Below are 15,501 nucleotides of genomic sequence, written 5' to 3' on the forward strand. Positions count from 1 at the left end.
GCTGAATCCTACACAAATGCACTTTATAAGCACGTACACGAGTGCATGGATTGTGCTAACCCTAACAGAACCAAGATGCTATCCTCCAAAAAAAGGAAGCCAATCTGGTGGTCCTCTGCCATAAACAAACTCTACAACAGAAGAAAGAAACTGTTGCAAAAAAGAGTAAAATACCATGATTGGAGGAACTCCCTGGTCAACATCAGTAAGAAGCTGAGAACCCTCATAAAATCCTCCAAAGCTAGTTATGAAAACAAAATTGCCACTGATTCTAAAGACAACCACAATGCATTCTATAGCTATGTCAAGAATCTCAATGGCAACACTCAGATCTGCTCTGCGTTATAGCACAATGACACTAAATATACAGAACCAACTGATATTGCCAACATCCTAGCAGATAGGTTCAGTGCTAACTTTACCCCCTTCTTACCCACTAAAGGGCACATCTCTATACCAGAAGAATGCAAAGTTCCTGTAATCACGGCTGCACAGGTAAAAAACACACTCTCCAAAGCCAAGAACACAGCATCCATGAGATCTGACAACATCCCAGGCTCCGTTCTACATGAACTGCAGAATGAACTGGCACCCCACCAAAGCACCATGTTCAATCATAGCCTCACCTCAGGCTTTGTGCCCACTGAATGGAGCACAGCAACAGTTATCCCACTCCACAAATGGGGAGCCAGCACAAACCTGAGAACTACCGCCCCATTAGCCTAACGAGCCTGGTCTGCAATGCATGGATCTTATACACAAAGACATCGGTAATCTCCAAACTCTGGATCCCACCCAGTTCGGGTGTGTAAAAGGTAGATCATGTTTCCTAAACCTGATAGACTTCTTTGAAGCAGTCACCAAAGCTGTAGACGAGGGTAAGGTGGTTCACACAGCCTATATAGAATTTGTCAAGGCTTTTGACACCGTCCCCTACTCTGGAATTATAGATAAACTCACTAAAGTAGGTATAAATCCCTGTGTCACAAGATGGGTTGCCAGCTGGCTCACTGACAGAACCCACACTGTGAAAGTAGCAGACTCCAAATCCAACTTCAGACCAGTTACAAGTGGAGTACTATCTTGCTGAACCATGTATTGGCTACCATCAAGCTATCAGCAAGATCGACATCTAGAATGGCCTCTCCTTCCTTGTCCTGCCCTGGGTCCTCTCCTGTTTGTTATCTACTTTTCTGAAGTACAGGCTAACACAGAAGGTATTTGGCTAATGAAGTTCACAGATGACTGCAAACTAGGATCCACAATCAAAACTCCTAATAATGTAGACATCCTACAAAAGGGCCTCATGGAGACAGATGCCTGGTGTCAAAGCCATGGCCTCAAGCTCAATGCTAAAAAGTGCAGTGTCATCCCCTTTGGTAAAAATTCTGTACCCATGAGCTACCACATACTTAATACCGAAAGTGTGATAAGAGACCTTGGGACAGAGGTCGACAGTAGTCTCACCTTTGATAATCACATCAACACAGTAGTCAGGAAATCCTTGTACATGGTACACCTCATCACTAAAGGTTTCTCATCCAGGAAAAAAAAGGTCATTGTTCCCCTCTACTCGTCACTCATTAGACCCATTATAGAGTACAATGCCCCTTTTGGTATGTACCCCACAAGACATCTACAACAACCGGAAAGGCTGCAGAAATACCTCACAAAGAAGATTAATGGCCTCAAACAGATGCCCTATGCAGACCATCTCAAAAAACTCCAGCTTTACTCCGTCACATATCACCTACTCAGAGGTGATCTCTGCCAAACATACAAAGCTATGTCAAACCCAGAGCTGTTGGACATGCTTCACTTAAAGAAATCCCAATCCCTCAGAGCTACATGGTCTAGAGACCTAAACCTTGTCACTACAATAAAAAGAACATGCTGGAGTGATAGATTCCTGTCCCAGAGACTTCCCATACTCTGGAACAAACTACCTATCTATATCAAACAAAGCTCCTCATTAGCACTCTTCAAGGAAAATCTTGATGATTGGATGGGAAATAGATAATTCACCCTGGGGATCAGTTCTGTGGCTCTGCTTGACAGGGGCACAGGAAAATAATTTTCTTGGGTGACAAAAACCAGGGTACCTTTTTGGCTAGGCTTATATAGGCCCTAGGGCCAGTAGCCTAGTACGTACCTATGAACTTATGAACCTATGACTACATTCTTTATATTTCTGTCTTTCCTCTGTAACCTGATAGAGTTTCTTCGTGCCATCTGCTGAGCCACTTTCCAAAATCTTGTAGGGCTTCTGATGCCTTCTTCATTTCTACTGCAACTGCTCTCATAGGTTCATAGGTGTTTACTAGGCTAAAGGCCAAAAGGGCCTTTTTTAAGCCTAGTCATGCATCCCAAATCTCTGACAAGTTCTGGTACCTTTGATAGGTGTAAGCGGGGTCTTGGAGGTGAAACATCTACAAGCAGGGGCTTGGGATATGAACCATTTACAGGCTCCATATGTCCATTACAGACATAGGTGTGAAATCAGGGATGAATTTCATGTTCCCCACCCAGTTGTCCAGCTTACACTTGAAATGGTTTAGGGAGGAGCTCTGCTTCACATGGATGAGGTGCCTGTTACAGAGAAGGGGTAGTCTCTGGGATACATACCTGTCTCTTCAGCAGGTCCTATTTATATCACAGGCTAGTAAACACAATCAAGTTGACTGCTGTGAGATTAGAACCCCTGCATATCTAATCACACAATTTAGAGAACACAGTACTTAATGCCTGAGACACTGTCTCTAAAGGCTCTTTGTTAACCATCAAGTATTCCTTCTTAGCCTAGCCCATCTTTTCTATTTCCCACTTTTTCCTGCAATTCCTCTTTGTTTTGATGACTTCCTGAACTTCTGCATTTCAACACCAGCTTTCCTTAGTTACTTTATTCCTATACCTGTCTCAGCTGCATATTTGTTTTATAGTCCTTACATATGCTGTTTTGAGTCACTGCAATTCTTCTTCAACTCCACCTATTTCTTATTCATCCTGAGGTGCTAAAGCCCTGAATATTTGCTTGAAATATTGTGCTTTTTCTACAGTCAGGTTCCTGGTCTTCAACAAAGTCTTTTTTGATCTTAAAGCCATCTTTGACAACAGCTTGCAGCTGACTGCGGCAACCAGTCTTTTTTTTTTTTGCTTGTGCTGCCTGTTTCACAAGAGATCATTTTGCATTTGCTGATTCTACACCAATGGCTATTCCTTACTAGTACGAAGTCTACCAGAGTTGCTCGTTGGACACTTTGTATTTAATCTTCTGGCTATCTTGCTGAACCATGTATTGGCTACCATCAAGCTATCAGCAAGATAGACATCTAGAATGGCCTCTCCTTCCTTGTTCTTTTTACCTTACCTATGTGGACCCAGGTAGTTATCATATTCTGTGGTGATATAGCATTCATATTCCCAGTTATCAACACTAGTTCAAGGTGTCCTGCTTTATTTAATACATTCTGCAAAGGTTGCCTGAATGTACTATTTTTCTCATTGTCACAACCCTGCTGTGAGGCATAGGCTGAGATTATGACTACTGCCCTTTACTTACACTGAAGTCTGATAACCAAGAGTCTGTTACTATTTCCAATAACATTCCTTCTTAAGTCTTCCTCTGACCACAATTCCTGCACCATTTCTATTCTGCCCAACCCCTGAATAGAAGACTCTGCCTGGATCCCAAGACAAGTAGAGTTGCTGCACTGCCCTTCCATATTGTTTCCGGGACACATATGAGGCCTAGTATACTCCCTGCCAAGATGTCATCCATTTTCAAGTTGCATACTGTCAGTAAACCTATATTGAGTGAAGCAATCATTAGGTCATGTTTGGTAGGTTGATTTAGTTTAACATCTAGGTTTCACTTAACAGAGTTAGTGCAGGTAGCGCAAGCTGTACAACTAGTCATTAACTTGCTGACCCAGGACTGCTGGGCTTTATGGTAGGCACACACTGGACAAAAGGGGTACAAAGGCCCCTCCCACTGTCAGCATGGAGCCCTGCATAGATCAGAGTATACCAGGTCCTCAAGCCACTTAGCCATGTATTAGTGGCAAATAACTGGCATATCTATTTTTGGCAACATTAATTAACATGACAAAATCATCTAGAGACAATTTTTACACCATCAAGTGGCCGAGAATATATCTATTTGCCCCTGCAAAAAATTCTGTTTTCTTGTTTTTTTTTTTTTTTTTTATGACAGATTGATGTTACTGTTATCTTCAATGTTTTTGTGGTCCAATGTCAAATACTTGATGGGTTGAGAGTCAACTATTTAATACAGATTTTTTTATCTAGTTGTGTATATATATATATATATATTGGACTACTAGCTATGATCAAAATACCCAAATGTTTGCATTGCAACTTCTACTGCAAAATGTCTACAATGCAAATGACTACACATTAATATGCATTCAATAAAGCAATTTCTTGGCCCTTCACGCAAACAAAAAAAAAGAAAAGAAAAATGAAAAAATACTTTTGGCCATGATGGCAATCTTCCCTGCACCCTCCACATCCCCTGCTAATTATATATACTAATGCCAAGATCACAAAATACCAGGAAAAGGGCATATTCCCCAACCCAGGTAATCTCTATAGCATACCTGTTAACCATCTGTTCAGTCAACTAAACTGTGTTACATATATTGATGTAGAGCAGATTGAATGACCAGCTATGTTAATATCGATAATGCTGACATAACTGCATCAAAACAGCAAACTTTGATACATTCTGCAAATGCCAAAAGGGTTAACCAGAGTGTAGTAAACAAAACACAAGCCCTCTTTCACCTCCCATGTGGGGGGGATGTGCCCCCAAAACACCTGCTAATAATGTATACTAATTCTGAGATTGCAAATGCCAAGGAAATGGAATATTCCTCTATCAAAGGATTGTTGATTTTACAAACCTGTCAACCATCTGTATACATTGAACAAAGGGTGTCAACCGAACAGAATTCAAAGTTGGTAGTCATTCAACCAACTGTTGCAACCCATGTATATATATATATATATATATATATATATATATATATATATATATGTCTATGTGTATATATGTATATATAAGTCTGTGTGTGTGTGTGTGTGTGTGTGTCTACACTCACACACACACACATATATATATATATATATATATATATATAAATAACACATGCAGAAGTTGTTAGTATGATTATATATATATATATATATATATATATATATATATATATAAAACATATGCAGAAGTTGTTAGTATGATCATATATATATATATATATATATATATATATATATATATAATAAAGTTCTGTTTTTGAAGAGCTACATTTGTTTTTATTTGACTATATGGTATGTATAGGTTTCTTGACCTGTTTAAATTTGTCAGTTTGTCATTTGTTTTGTATATATCATTCCAGCTTACAGGAGTAATTTTTGAAAATAATGTCTCACGCATATTTAAGGGTAAAATGTAGCATTTGTAATTGTATGCACTCAGTATTATGGAGAAAATAGGATGGACTTTGATTTGATAGAGTAGAACAGTGTTTTTTCCTGTTATTGAAGAAGTGACCAAAATTTAAGCATTCTATTTTCTTCAGATTGAAGAAGAGTGATATTTTGTGTGGAGAATTCTACAGTCCTAGGAAGACCATGTTCTAGCCTCGAAGGCAAAATATTTGAGTCTAAAAAATATCTAGTTTCAAGAGTAAGTAAGTTTGACATTTTTTGCTAACATATTTTGATCTGTAATTTTTCTGTTTTAGTGTGTGCATGGAATTTAAGGTGTCATAAAAGATATCTAGATACTTTTGCTACTTGACACAGGGAAGAGGAGTAAATCAGTCAATGATAATAACTGATGGGGTATTGCATAACTGTTAGGGCATACCAAATAGCATGACTGAGGTTTTTAGAGCATTGGTTGTAAATTTATTTTATGATGTCAGTTCCAAAAAGATATGGTCATTCTGGAGTTAATTTGAAAGATATGGATAATCATTTTACCCTTTGTAAGAATTATGTTACTAGTGCCCAGTATTCACTTTATGTGAGTGAGGTCCAGATAATATAATTTATGTCGAGGGACAAAGTGCCAAGCATATACCATTGAGGTACCACTAGGGTGAAGGACCAGTTGGAGAGAGTGCTGGTAAACCAGTGCAGCACATCAGATAAAAAACCTGTCAGAAAAGGTTTATGCAGCAGCAAAGAGAGGTCAACAGTGGCAAAAGCTTTTCTTAAATCTAGGAAGATTGCATTGGATGTTTTCCCTTGTTCATTATTAGAGTAAATATGATTAGTAGGTAAATAAGTAGCTAATAGTAGTGTTCCATGGGTGAATGCCATAAAGCCTATCACCAGCAATATAATTTTTGTGGTATTGTGTAATATTGGCGTGTATACAATCTTTTCAGGAACATTGTAAGCAGTATTGATTGGTGATGGGTCAAAAATGGTTTGCAGGTGAGTGTGTGAGGATTTTGTGTAGAGACAACATAAGTGCACTTTAAAACTGTGGGGCAGGATTTTAATTAAGAGGGGTATATTGAACAGATGTCAGTGGCCTTAGAAAGTATTTTACTCCCTAATCTGAAGACACTGGGATGAATGCTGTGAACATATGAGGTGCATGCACAATTAATACTTTCTACGTGCTTTTGCACTTGTATCTTCATAATGATATTGAAGTGGAGTGAAGGATATTGAAGCAGCATATGTTGCCAAAAAGGAAGGGATAGAATTATGGATGGGGATAATAAACAATGAAATAGTTGAATAGGATGGATTACTGATGTTCTTACTGGGGATTGGTAAACAATGGGTTAGCTGAACAGCTGTTTACTGATGATATTATTTGGAGTTGTTAGTGGGTTATTTGAACATTAGGGGATTACTGCTGTTATTCTTCAGTTCAGTGAATAATGGAGAGTTGAGTCCAACCCCAGTTTTAGGAACAAGACTGGGAGAAACTAGATTGTTTTATATGCTGGAGTCCTTGGATTTGAGTCTCAAATGAGAGCAAATGTTATTCTTTCACTTCCATTATTTTAAGAGTGCCTACACAGAGGACTTTCTTTGCTTTTGTGTGTGTGTGTGTGTGTGTGTGTGTGTGTGTGTGTGTGTGTGTGTGCGTGCGTGCGTGTGTGTGTGTGTGTGTGTGTGTGTGTGTGTGTGTGTGTGAGTGTGTGTGTGTGTGTGAGTGTGTGTATGTTTGTAATTTTTTTCCTTAATCACCATGCTGAGCATTTCCCAGCTGTAAGGACGAGGCTGTTAATCAAAAACACAGTGCCTGTCTGTGCAGAGGCTTTTTTTGGTCCAGCAGCAGTGACATCATATGGTACACTGAAAGTCTTGGGTTCAATACCACAAATGGGAGCTATTATTGTCCTTCCACTTCTCTGATTCTAACAGTGCCTAAGTAAAGGGGTTTCTCTGTATGTGTATGTGTGTGTGTGTGTGTGTGTGTGTGTGTGTGTGTGTGTGTGTGTGTGTGTGTGTGTGTGTGTGTGTGTATGTGTGTGTGTGTAATTTAGGATGACCCAGATTAGTAGTCTGGAAATGTCTGCGTTAATCAGGTTTAACAAGATTATTTGCCAGTTATAATTTGGTTTCTGTTGAGGATGGGCATATGACTTTGCTTTTCAGATGGGCAAAGCAGTGCATCCTCTTGAAATATAGAAGTCAAAAATCTGTTTTTTTTTTATTCTTGGAAAGCTTACACCACCAAAACTCCCCATAGTGGTATTGTCACCATGGCGGATTCAGCTTCAGCATTGTCACATTTTAATCATTAAATATGAACTGATAGGCTTAAACACATGATTGTCTGACTGCTCAATTAGAATTCCATGAGAATCTTATGAAGAACAATTGGAAGGATGCCATCTGCTGTTCATGTGCATTTTATTCAATTTCCATTAATTTAGTTAACTGATCTGTAAAAAATCCATGCTTACACAACGTGCAATTGTTTATGAAAAAAAAAAAACGTTTTGTCTTTTGAAAGGTGGTACTTCAGCTATTATGAGGATCGAGGGTGGGAGAAAACACAAGCACCAGGCATGCCACACTTGTGCCATAATGGCACTACTACGGCTTTGGGGGTGGAAGGAAGCACAACACTACACACCAGGCCATACTGTAAACTCTTATGCCATAATGGCATGTACACTAGTATGGGAATAAGGGTACAACTTATGTACAGATATGGGACGGTGGTGTGTGTGTGTGTGTGTGTGTGTGTGTGTGTGTGTGTGTGTGTGTGTGTGTGTGTGTGTGTGTGTGTGTGTGTGTGTGCATGTGTGTGTGCATGTGCGTGCATGTGTGCGTGTGTGTGTGTGTGTGTGTGTGTGTGTGTGTGTGTGTGTGTGTGTGTGTGTGCGCGCTCGTGTCTCTATATGTACTTGTATGTTTGTAGCAAAGTGACTGAGGGGGAATGCCTAATTTACATGATGCAGCAGTAAATAACTACAATGTTCAGATCGGCAATGATCAGCATGTTGCAGGAGCGATCCAGAGACATGAAACTTAGCTGATAATTAGGTATTTTTTCACCATGGATATCATATCTCTGAATCACAAAATATCACATCATAGGTGCAGGGCCTTTTTACAGAAGCATTATGACTTGGGCTAGGCCCATTAATGAATTCCTGGATAAGTCATTAAAAAAGATTTCTTAAATTCTTATGAGAATTTGAATACATATATTGTCTTTGGAATTGGAAACATGCTGTACCAGTGAACTAATGAGTGCATTTTGATGCATTCCTCTTCAGAACTGAGCTTCTTTTAAAAGCTTAAGTGCAAAATTTCCATAAGTAACATGTCTATAGACATTTGTCAGAGAAACTCTGGTATGTTGCATTATGGTCTGTTTCCCTGAATGCAGCACTTGTCCTAATACATCTGCACTGAGCTGATGTTATTTCAAAAGTTAAAAGAGAGCATATATCTATCAATTTGTTTATCTGTCTGACTGTTATTTATCTATGTATTTATCTATTTTCAACTCAGTTCTGCTCTCAGAAATAATCAACATTTATGTAATAACACACATCAGAGGATGATAAAATTGTGAACATCCCTACATACTGAGCTACCAACTAACTGCAATCCATAGATGAAAATTATGCCATAGTTTTCTGAGAAATTTGATAGAAAATGCTAAATGCTTTTTGGCCTTGCATTGCTATATATGATAAGTAGGCTGTCACAGCCAGTTGACTGCTATTTCTTGCAACAAAATAGACATTTAAATTTTTCTGCTTGACAAACTGAATATATGTATTTGTCTTTTCACTAGCATTTTCTTGTGGAGTCCAACAAAAAACATTGTTTATTGGGAAAGGTGTATTGTCCTTTATATTACTTGTGTAACTGAAAGAAAAGAAAAGAAAAACATGTACATGGGATTCAAAGGCTTACTGCAATATGTAAGTCTTATCTCTGAAAACGTTTGCACCCATATAAGACTTTTTGGTTCTTAGATTGTTTTCCCACTATGGATTTGCTATCATAGAGCCTTCCCATAGAGTCTTGCAAGCTAAGCTGCATGCTAATGTGACATCATTAGGGAGTGGGTTATGCTATGCATCCATATACTGTCCTCCACAAATGTTTACAAAGCCCTCCTGACTTGGCAGATTAATTCAGAGAGTTATTTGACTGAATGAAATTTAGCTCTAGTAGGAAAATTGAATGCTGTATTCTGACAGGGGTCACTAATTCTCTCCTATAGGCATAAATATAGAGAAAGTCACATGGAGTGTGTGTGAGTGCATCTATGTGTGGGTCTGTGTCTGTGTGCATGTGTCTGTCCGTCTTTCTACAGGTTCAGAATAAGGATGAATGAACATGAATGTGTATGTGTGTGTCTGAATGTATGTATGCAGTCATGTGGGGGGTGTCTTTGCAACATGATACATGAAGTGCTAGATAGAGCAGTGTTAGATTCTGAGACATGAATGAGACCTGCTAATGTGGTTTTATTAATGCACCTTTTCTATTTCACTGGTTAAGAATTTCTCTCCATTGCAATAATTACAAATGTGAAGTGGTCAGCCATGCCAGGCATTTATATTGAGTGGATTAGAATTCTCTGAATCTCAGGGCATAGCTTCTTTTCCTTGTATAATTTTGAAAATCCATGAGTATTATGAAAATAATTTTACAAGAAAATGTGAAAGCAATATATAGGTACTGACATTTGTTTGGGGGGGTCAAATTAAAGTCTGAATGACTACTAGAAATTAGCAAGCAGCAATATCTGTAAGGGATTTTATTTACAATAAAAGTATTGCTATCAGTTTTCTTTAGAGTGACCAAAATAAATGCAAATAAGACATAAATATATATGAAGTATATTAGGGCTGGTGTATGATATGCGAAACATATTACACTGTGGAGGAAGGGAATGAATCTTTTCGATGAATTTTGTGATGAAAGGAAAAAAAAATGTCCCTACTTTTGCCATATAGTATGTTCATGTATTCAAAAAGCATACCCCATTGGTTCTGCTTGCTAATAATTCTTATCTTTCCTTCTTCTCTCAGAATTATGCTTCCCATAGACTTGAATGGGTTAAATTAATTCCCAAAGTTTCATCTGACTATGGCATTTGGTAAATTGTACTAGTTTGGATGAGTACATAATCTAGTCAACAGTTTTCTCCTCATGTTGCTGGTTTATCCAAGTGACAGTATATGTACCCCATTTGCTGGAATACCTTTGTGAGAATTATGCTACATTGTGATCTTTTATAATTAGTTATATTTTGTTTAGTTTGCATATAAAGGATCGAATATGTTTTTGCCGGTAATGCTATTTGCTGACTGACTAGTTACTATTATTATTATTATTATTATTATTATTATTATTATTATTATTATTATTAAGTTAAGTTTATCATGAAGTATGGGATGATGTTAGGAGCACTGATGATGTGCCAAGTGTATGACACACCTAGTGCTGATGTGTAACAGGTGGAGATAAATGCTCACAATATATGATGAGGGAATCAGCAGTACTTTTATAATATACACACACACACACACACACACACACACACACACACACACACACACACACACACACACACACACACACACATTTCTATATATAACTGTAAACTTTTTTATAAAATTTTAATCTAAATGAAGTGTAGATTTTGAACTTGGGGAATTCTTTTACTAGCATTAGGATTAATACTGTTATTTTGACTTCAGGTCAAAAAGGAGAACCGCTTCTGTAAAAAAAGTAATATTGGCAATGTATTTAACTTTGTACATGGAAAGTACATGATTGTGATGTTCCTTTTTTTTCTTTTTGTAATTAATATATAACAGTATTACCGATAATTCCTTATTTCCCTCAGTATCGTTTGCTGTCAATTTCAGAAAATATAAAAAAAACATTTTGGAGATATAGTCCCTTCCATATATCAAGACAAAATAGGCCCAAACTGTTAGAAATGGGAAAAACTCTCTTGAAAATGGTCAGAAGTTTGTTTGTTTGTGTCTTTCGGCTTTTCCCGGTTAGGGGTCGCCACAGCGGAACTCCGGTCCGCTAATGATTGGCAGTAGATTTTTACACGCCGAGTTACCAGCCCTGGTGCACAACCTTCAATGAAGGTAGGCCCATTCATGCATATCTCCACACAGAAGACACTCTAGCTGAGAATCGAACAGGACAACGTCTTTCTTTGAGGTGACAACGCTACCGCAGCACCACCACCGCAGTTGAAAATGGCCAGAAGTAAAAGGCTTAATTTATTCTATTGGCTTTTTCTGTTTACCTAATTCCATTAAATTATATCCCTTCTTTTTCACTTCCCTGGACTTATTCTGTTCATCTCTTTAGTTCTGTTCACAAAGTTTCAAAGTTTAGGTCCTCTAATCTGCCTTTAAAGTATACATTTTGCATTTAATTTTTATTCATATTTGTTAAGTTTGGGTCCTTCTTACCTTATTTATTTATGTCTTTATTTGGATTTTTAACTGAATGGATTGGCTAGTGCTTGGCCCATCTTCAGTTATTAACTGTGTGTATAACCCAAATGTAAAGAAATATAAGAAAAACAATAATAAGACAAGTCATACAGTGATAAAAACAAGATGTTGATCTGAACAAAACAATATAACAGACAACACATTTTGCATAAAGTTGTATACATGTAGGAGATATGTCACAGCAGAGTGTCTTGTACCCAGGAAAAATATGAGAAGAATGGGTAAGAATTGGGAAGGTCTTAACAGATGCATACCCTACCCTGGAGTTCATTAGCATGGTTTTCCTCTTGCACCCAAGTTAACTTAATTGTGTTAACACAAGTGGCAGTGCTAATCAGATATGCATGTAGTCAAGTGACACAGTGTAACTAGCAGCCTCAACTCAAGCCCACAGTACAGGCTCATGGCCACATCGTGTTAAGTGACTACACCACATATCTATGTAAATAATGTAAACAAAGAAGTGTGCATGACAAAGTATGTAATTGGAAGGAATTGCATACACACTCAGCAGCATTCAGATCACTAAATCAAGAATACATGAGCAAAGCAAAGCCCAGTGACAGAGAATAAATGATGGTGTTCAGTTTAGTGACTGAAATCATAGAGATGTTGACAATTAGTTCCAATGTGATTCTCTTGAACACTTAATGAAATGTTCAATATGAAAAACTGGTGTAGGACAATGGGACCATTTACGACATTTTGAATTATACATGAGCAAAACTCCCAATGCAAGAATAATGGAAAAACACACAAATAATATGGCTACAAAAGCACACATTTAAGGGCAACTCATAAGTAATGGTCCTATATAATGTGAAAGTGGATAGAATAGAAGTTGTGGCAGAATCATGCATGTTCTGAAGTGTACGAAGTCAGACACAGATAATGTCTGTCATTAATGATGCTGTCCTCAGGGATATGCTAGACAACCACAAATGTCCATAGAAACAGCATATAACTTTTTTGGATGCATAAATTGGACAAGCTGTGAAAACCATAACAGGTGAGAATGATGTACACCGAAGATGTGGCACATGCAACAAACCTGTGTGATGCAATCGAACCTACACACATAAAAACAAGGGTGTGTGTGATCTGCACCCATAAAATACCATAAAGGTGGTTTAGAAATAGAATAAATATTATCTCAATGTAGGTCAGTGTAGCACTATAGCACTATAGTCCACATTGGTTCATACATGTATGCATATACTAGGCTAATGACCACTAAGGGCTTTTAAGCTTAGTCATGTATACTATATCCCTGAAAAGTGCTGCTACCCTTGATAAGTGAAAGCAGGGACTCAGGATATGAAACATTTACAGGATACATGTGTCCATTAAAGGCACAGGTGCCAAACCAGGGATGAATTTCCAGTTCCCCATCCAATTGTCCAAGTTACACTTGAATTGGTTTAGGAAGAACTCTGATTCACATGGACAGTAAGCCTGTTCTGCAGAAGGGGTAGTCTCTGGGATCCATACTTGTCCGTCCAGCAGGTCTTATTTATATCACAGGGAAGGATTAATTCATTAGAATGGGTAATTTGGGTGGTGTTTGTTTTGCAGATATGCAGGATGCCAGTAAATCTGTATTGTAATGTTAATGTGAAACACTACACACATCAAAGTGCAAGGGGTCAAAAGAGCACAGTCAGTGACATTTCTCACATATACAGGATGATTAAAAAAAAAAAAAGAACAAATATTAGATTTCCTTAAAGCAAACCCATGACTATCATATGACAGGTTTATAATATGTATATCTTAACAAGGGTGACAAGGGAAGCATTCATGATCAAATTCCCTCAAAACACAGTATACATAGGGGATCACTTGTATAGCCATTAATTACATATCTCCCCCAAATAGCCATCATAACAGTGACACAAGACTCCCAAGAAATGAATTATGTTGAGACAGGACAGGTTAGCAAACATTATGGGGAATGTATCACATGGCACCAGTAAAGGAAACAACATTAGGGATAGCATTTAACTCCTGACAATGTCACTGGCACTTTTCAGACCACTGGAGTAGCAGAGCATACTAGAGAAGCACGGGGAACAGTGGCGAGTCTAATAATACTTTGCTAGTTTATGGAACAGCTGCTATTAGGCCAAAAACATGCATACATATGGTGTTTGAACTCATGACTTTGTTAAATTATATATTACCCACTATAGGATATTAGTGAGGTGTGCTAGCAGAATACTCACAAACGAGATGTGTGCAAAATACATTTCTGTGGAATGCACAACCTGATATCAGAATAACAAAATGCAATTACTGTGTTTGAACTCATAACTTTCTGCAAAAATACATTGCTAGGGACAGGATATTGTCAAGGCATGCCAACAGAATAGTCACAAGAAAAATGGCTGCTAAAATACATTTCAGGGGAATAGATAAGCTGATATCAGGCAAAAAAAGAATGTTTTTTAAAATCATTACCTTTCAAAGATAATAGAAATCCATTCACATGAGTATAATATGCCACAGCAGAAGGTATTCAAAAGAGGTATGAACACACAAGAGACGTGTACATTTAGAATTAATGCCATGAAATGCAAAATGCACAAGGAAAATATTTATAAGACTGGAAAGGAATGAAAGCCAACAACTGGTGTATGAACCAGTGCATGATGTCAGAATGATATCTAAACTGTTAGATGGATATAGCACGCTTTTATGCTTACATGGCATCATTACCATGTAGTGATATTTCACATTATTCTATAGGTAAGATCAGCACAGGTTTGTATGCTGCCTGCCTAACTCATGCTAACATGGTAAATGCACTAGATAATGACATCATGTAACATGTTACAAATCTTATGTCTGAAATCGAAGATATGGAGGAAGGTAATCCTCAGTTTGTGTGTGAATGAATATGGTCATTGTTAAAAGTGAGCGTAACACATAGGGGAGCAAACATCCTCTGGGAGAGTGATATTTCAGACTAGAATATCTCACAGAATATTTGTGCAGTAAGTCCTTATTGTCTATCACCAGTAGTTTTATACCCTTCTACAATATACCAGACGTGTTTCAAAACCATGCATACCTACATCACAGTCACATGAAATCTGTATTAGCTAATGATGTCACAGAGCTATGTGTACATTAATTGTGAATAACTCCACATTTGCAGGGAGTTTCACAATATATTGGAAGACTGACAAGAGAAAATAGCATTGTGCAACAGACAGAAGTAATTGATCTTAACACTCAACATACCTTACAGATGGTTGAAACATCACATCAGGGTTAGAGTGAAATGTAAAAGTTGTGATAGCTGACATAAAAAATATCTGCCCAAGACTATATCACTATGGTTATCTTCTATGCAAAACATATAACCTTCATTGATAATGGTTATCAGAGCCATGCAGCTGAAGGGAAACTCTTTGCAGTTTTTGCCAGAGGATGAAAAATGAGAAACATTTCCATCTTTGAAAAGTAATACTGCTTTGTGCTAACA

Source organism: Protopterus annectens, chromosome 5.part1 (assembly GCF_019279795.1).
Source record: "Protopterus annectens isolate FY-2018-M chromosome 5.part1, PAN1.0, whole genome shotgun sequence".
Classification (NCBI taxonomy): domain Eukaryota; kingdom Metazoa; phylum Chordata; order Ceratodontiformes; family Protopteridae; genus Protopterus; species Protopterus annectens.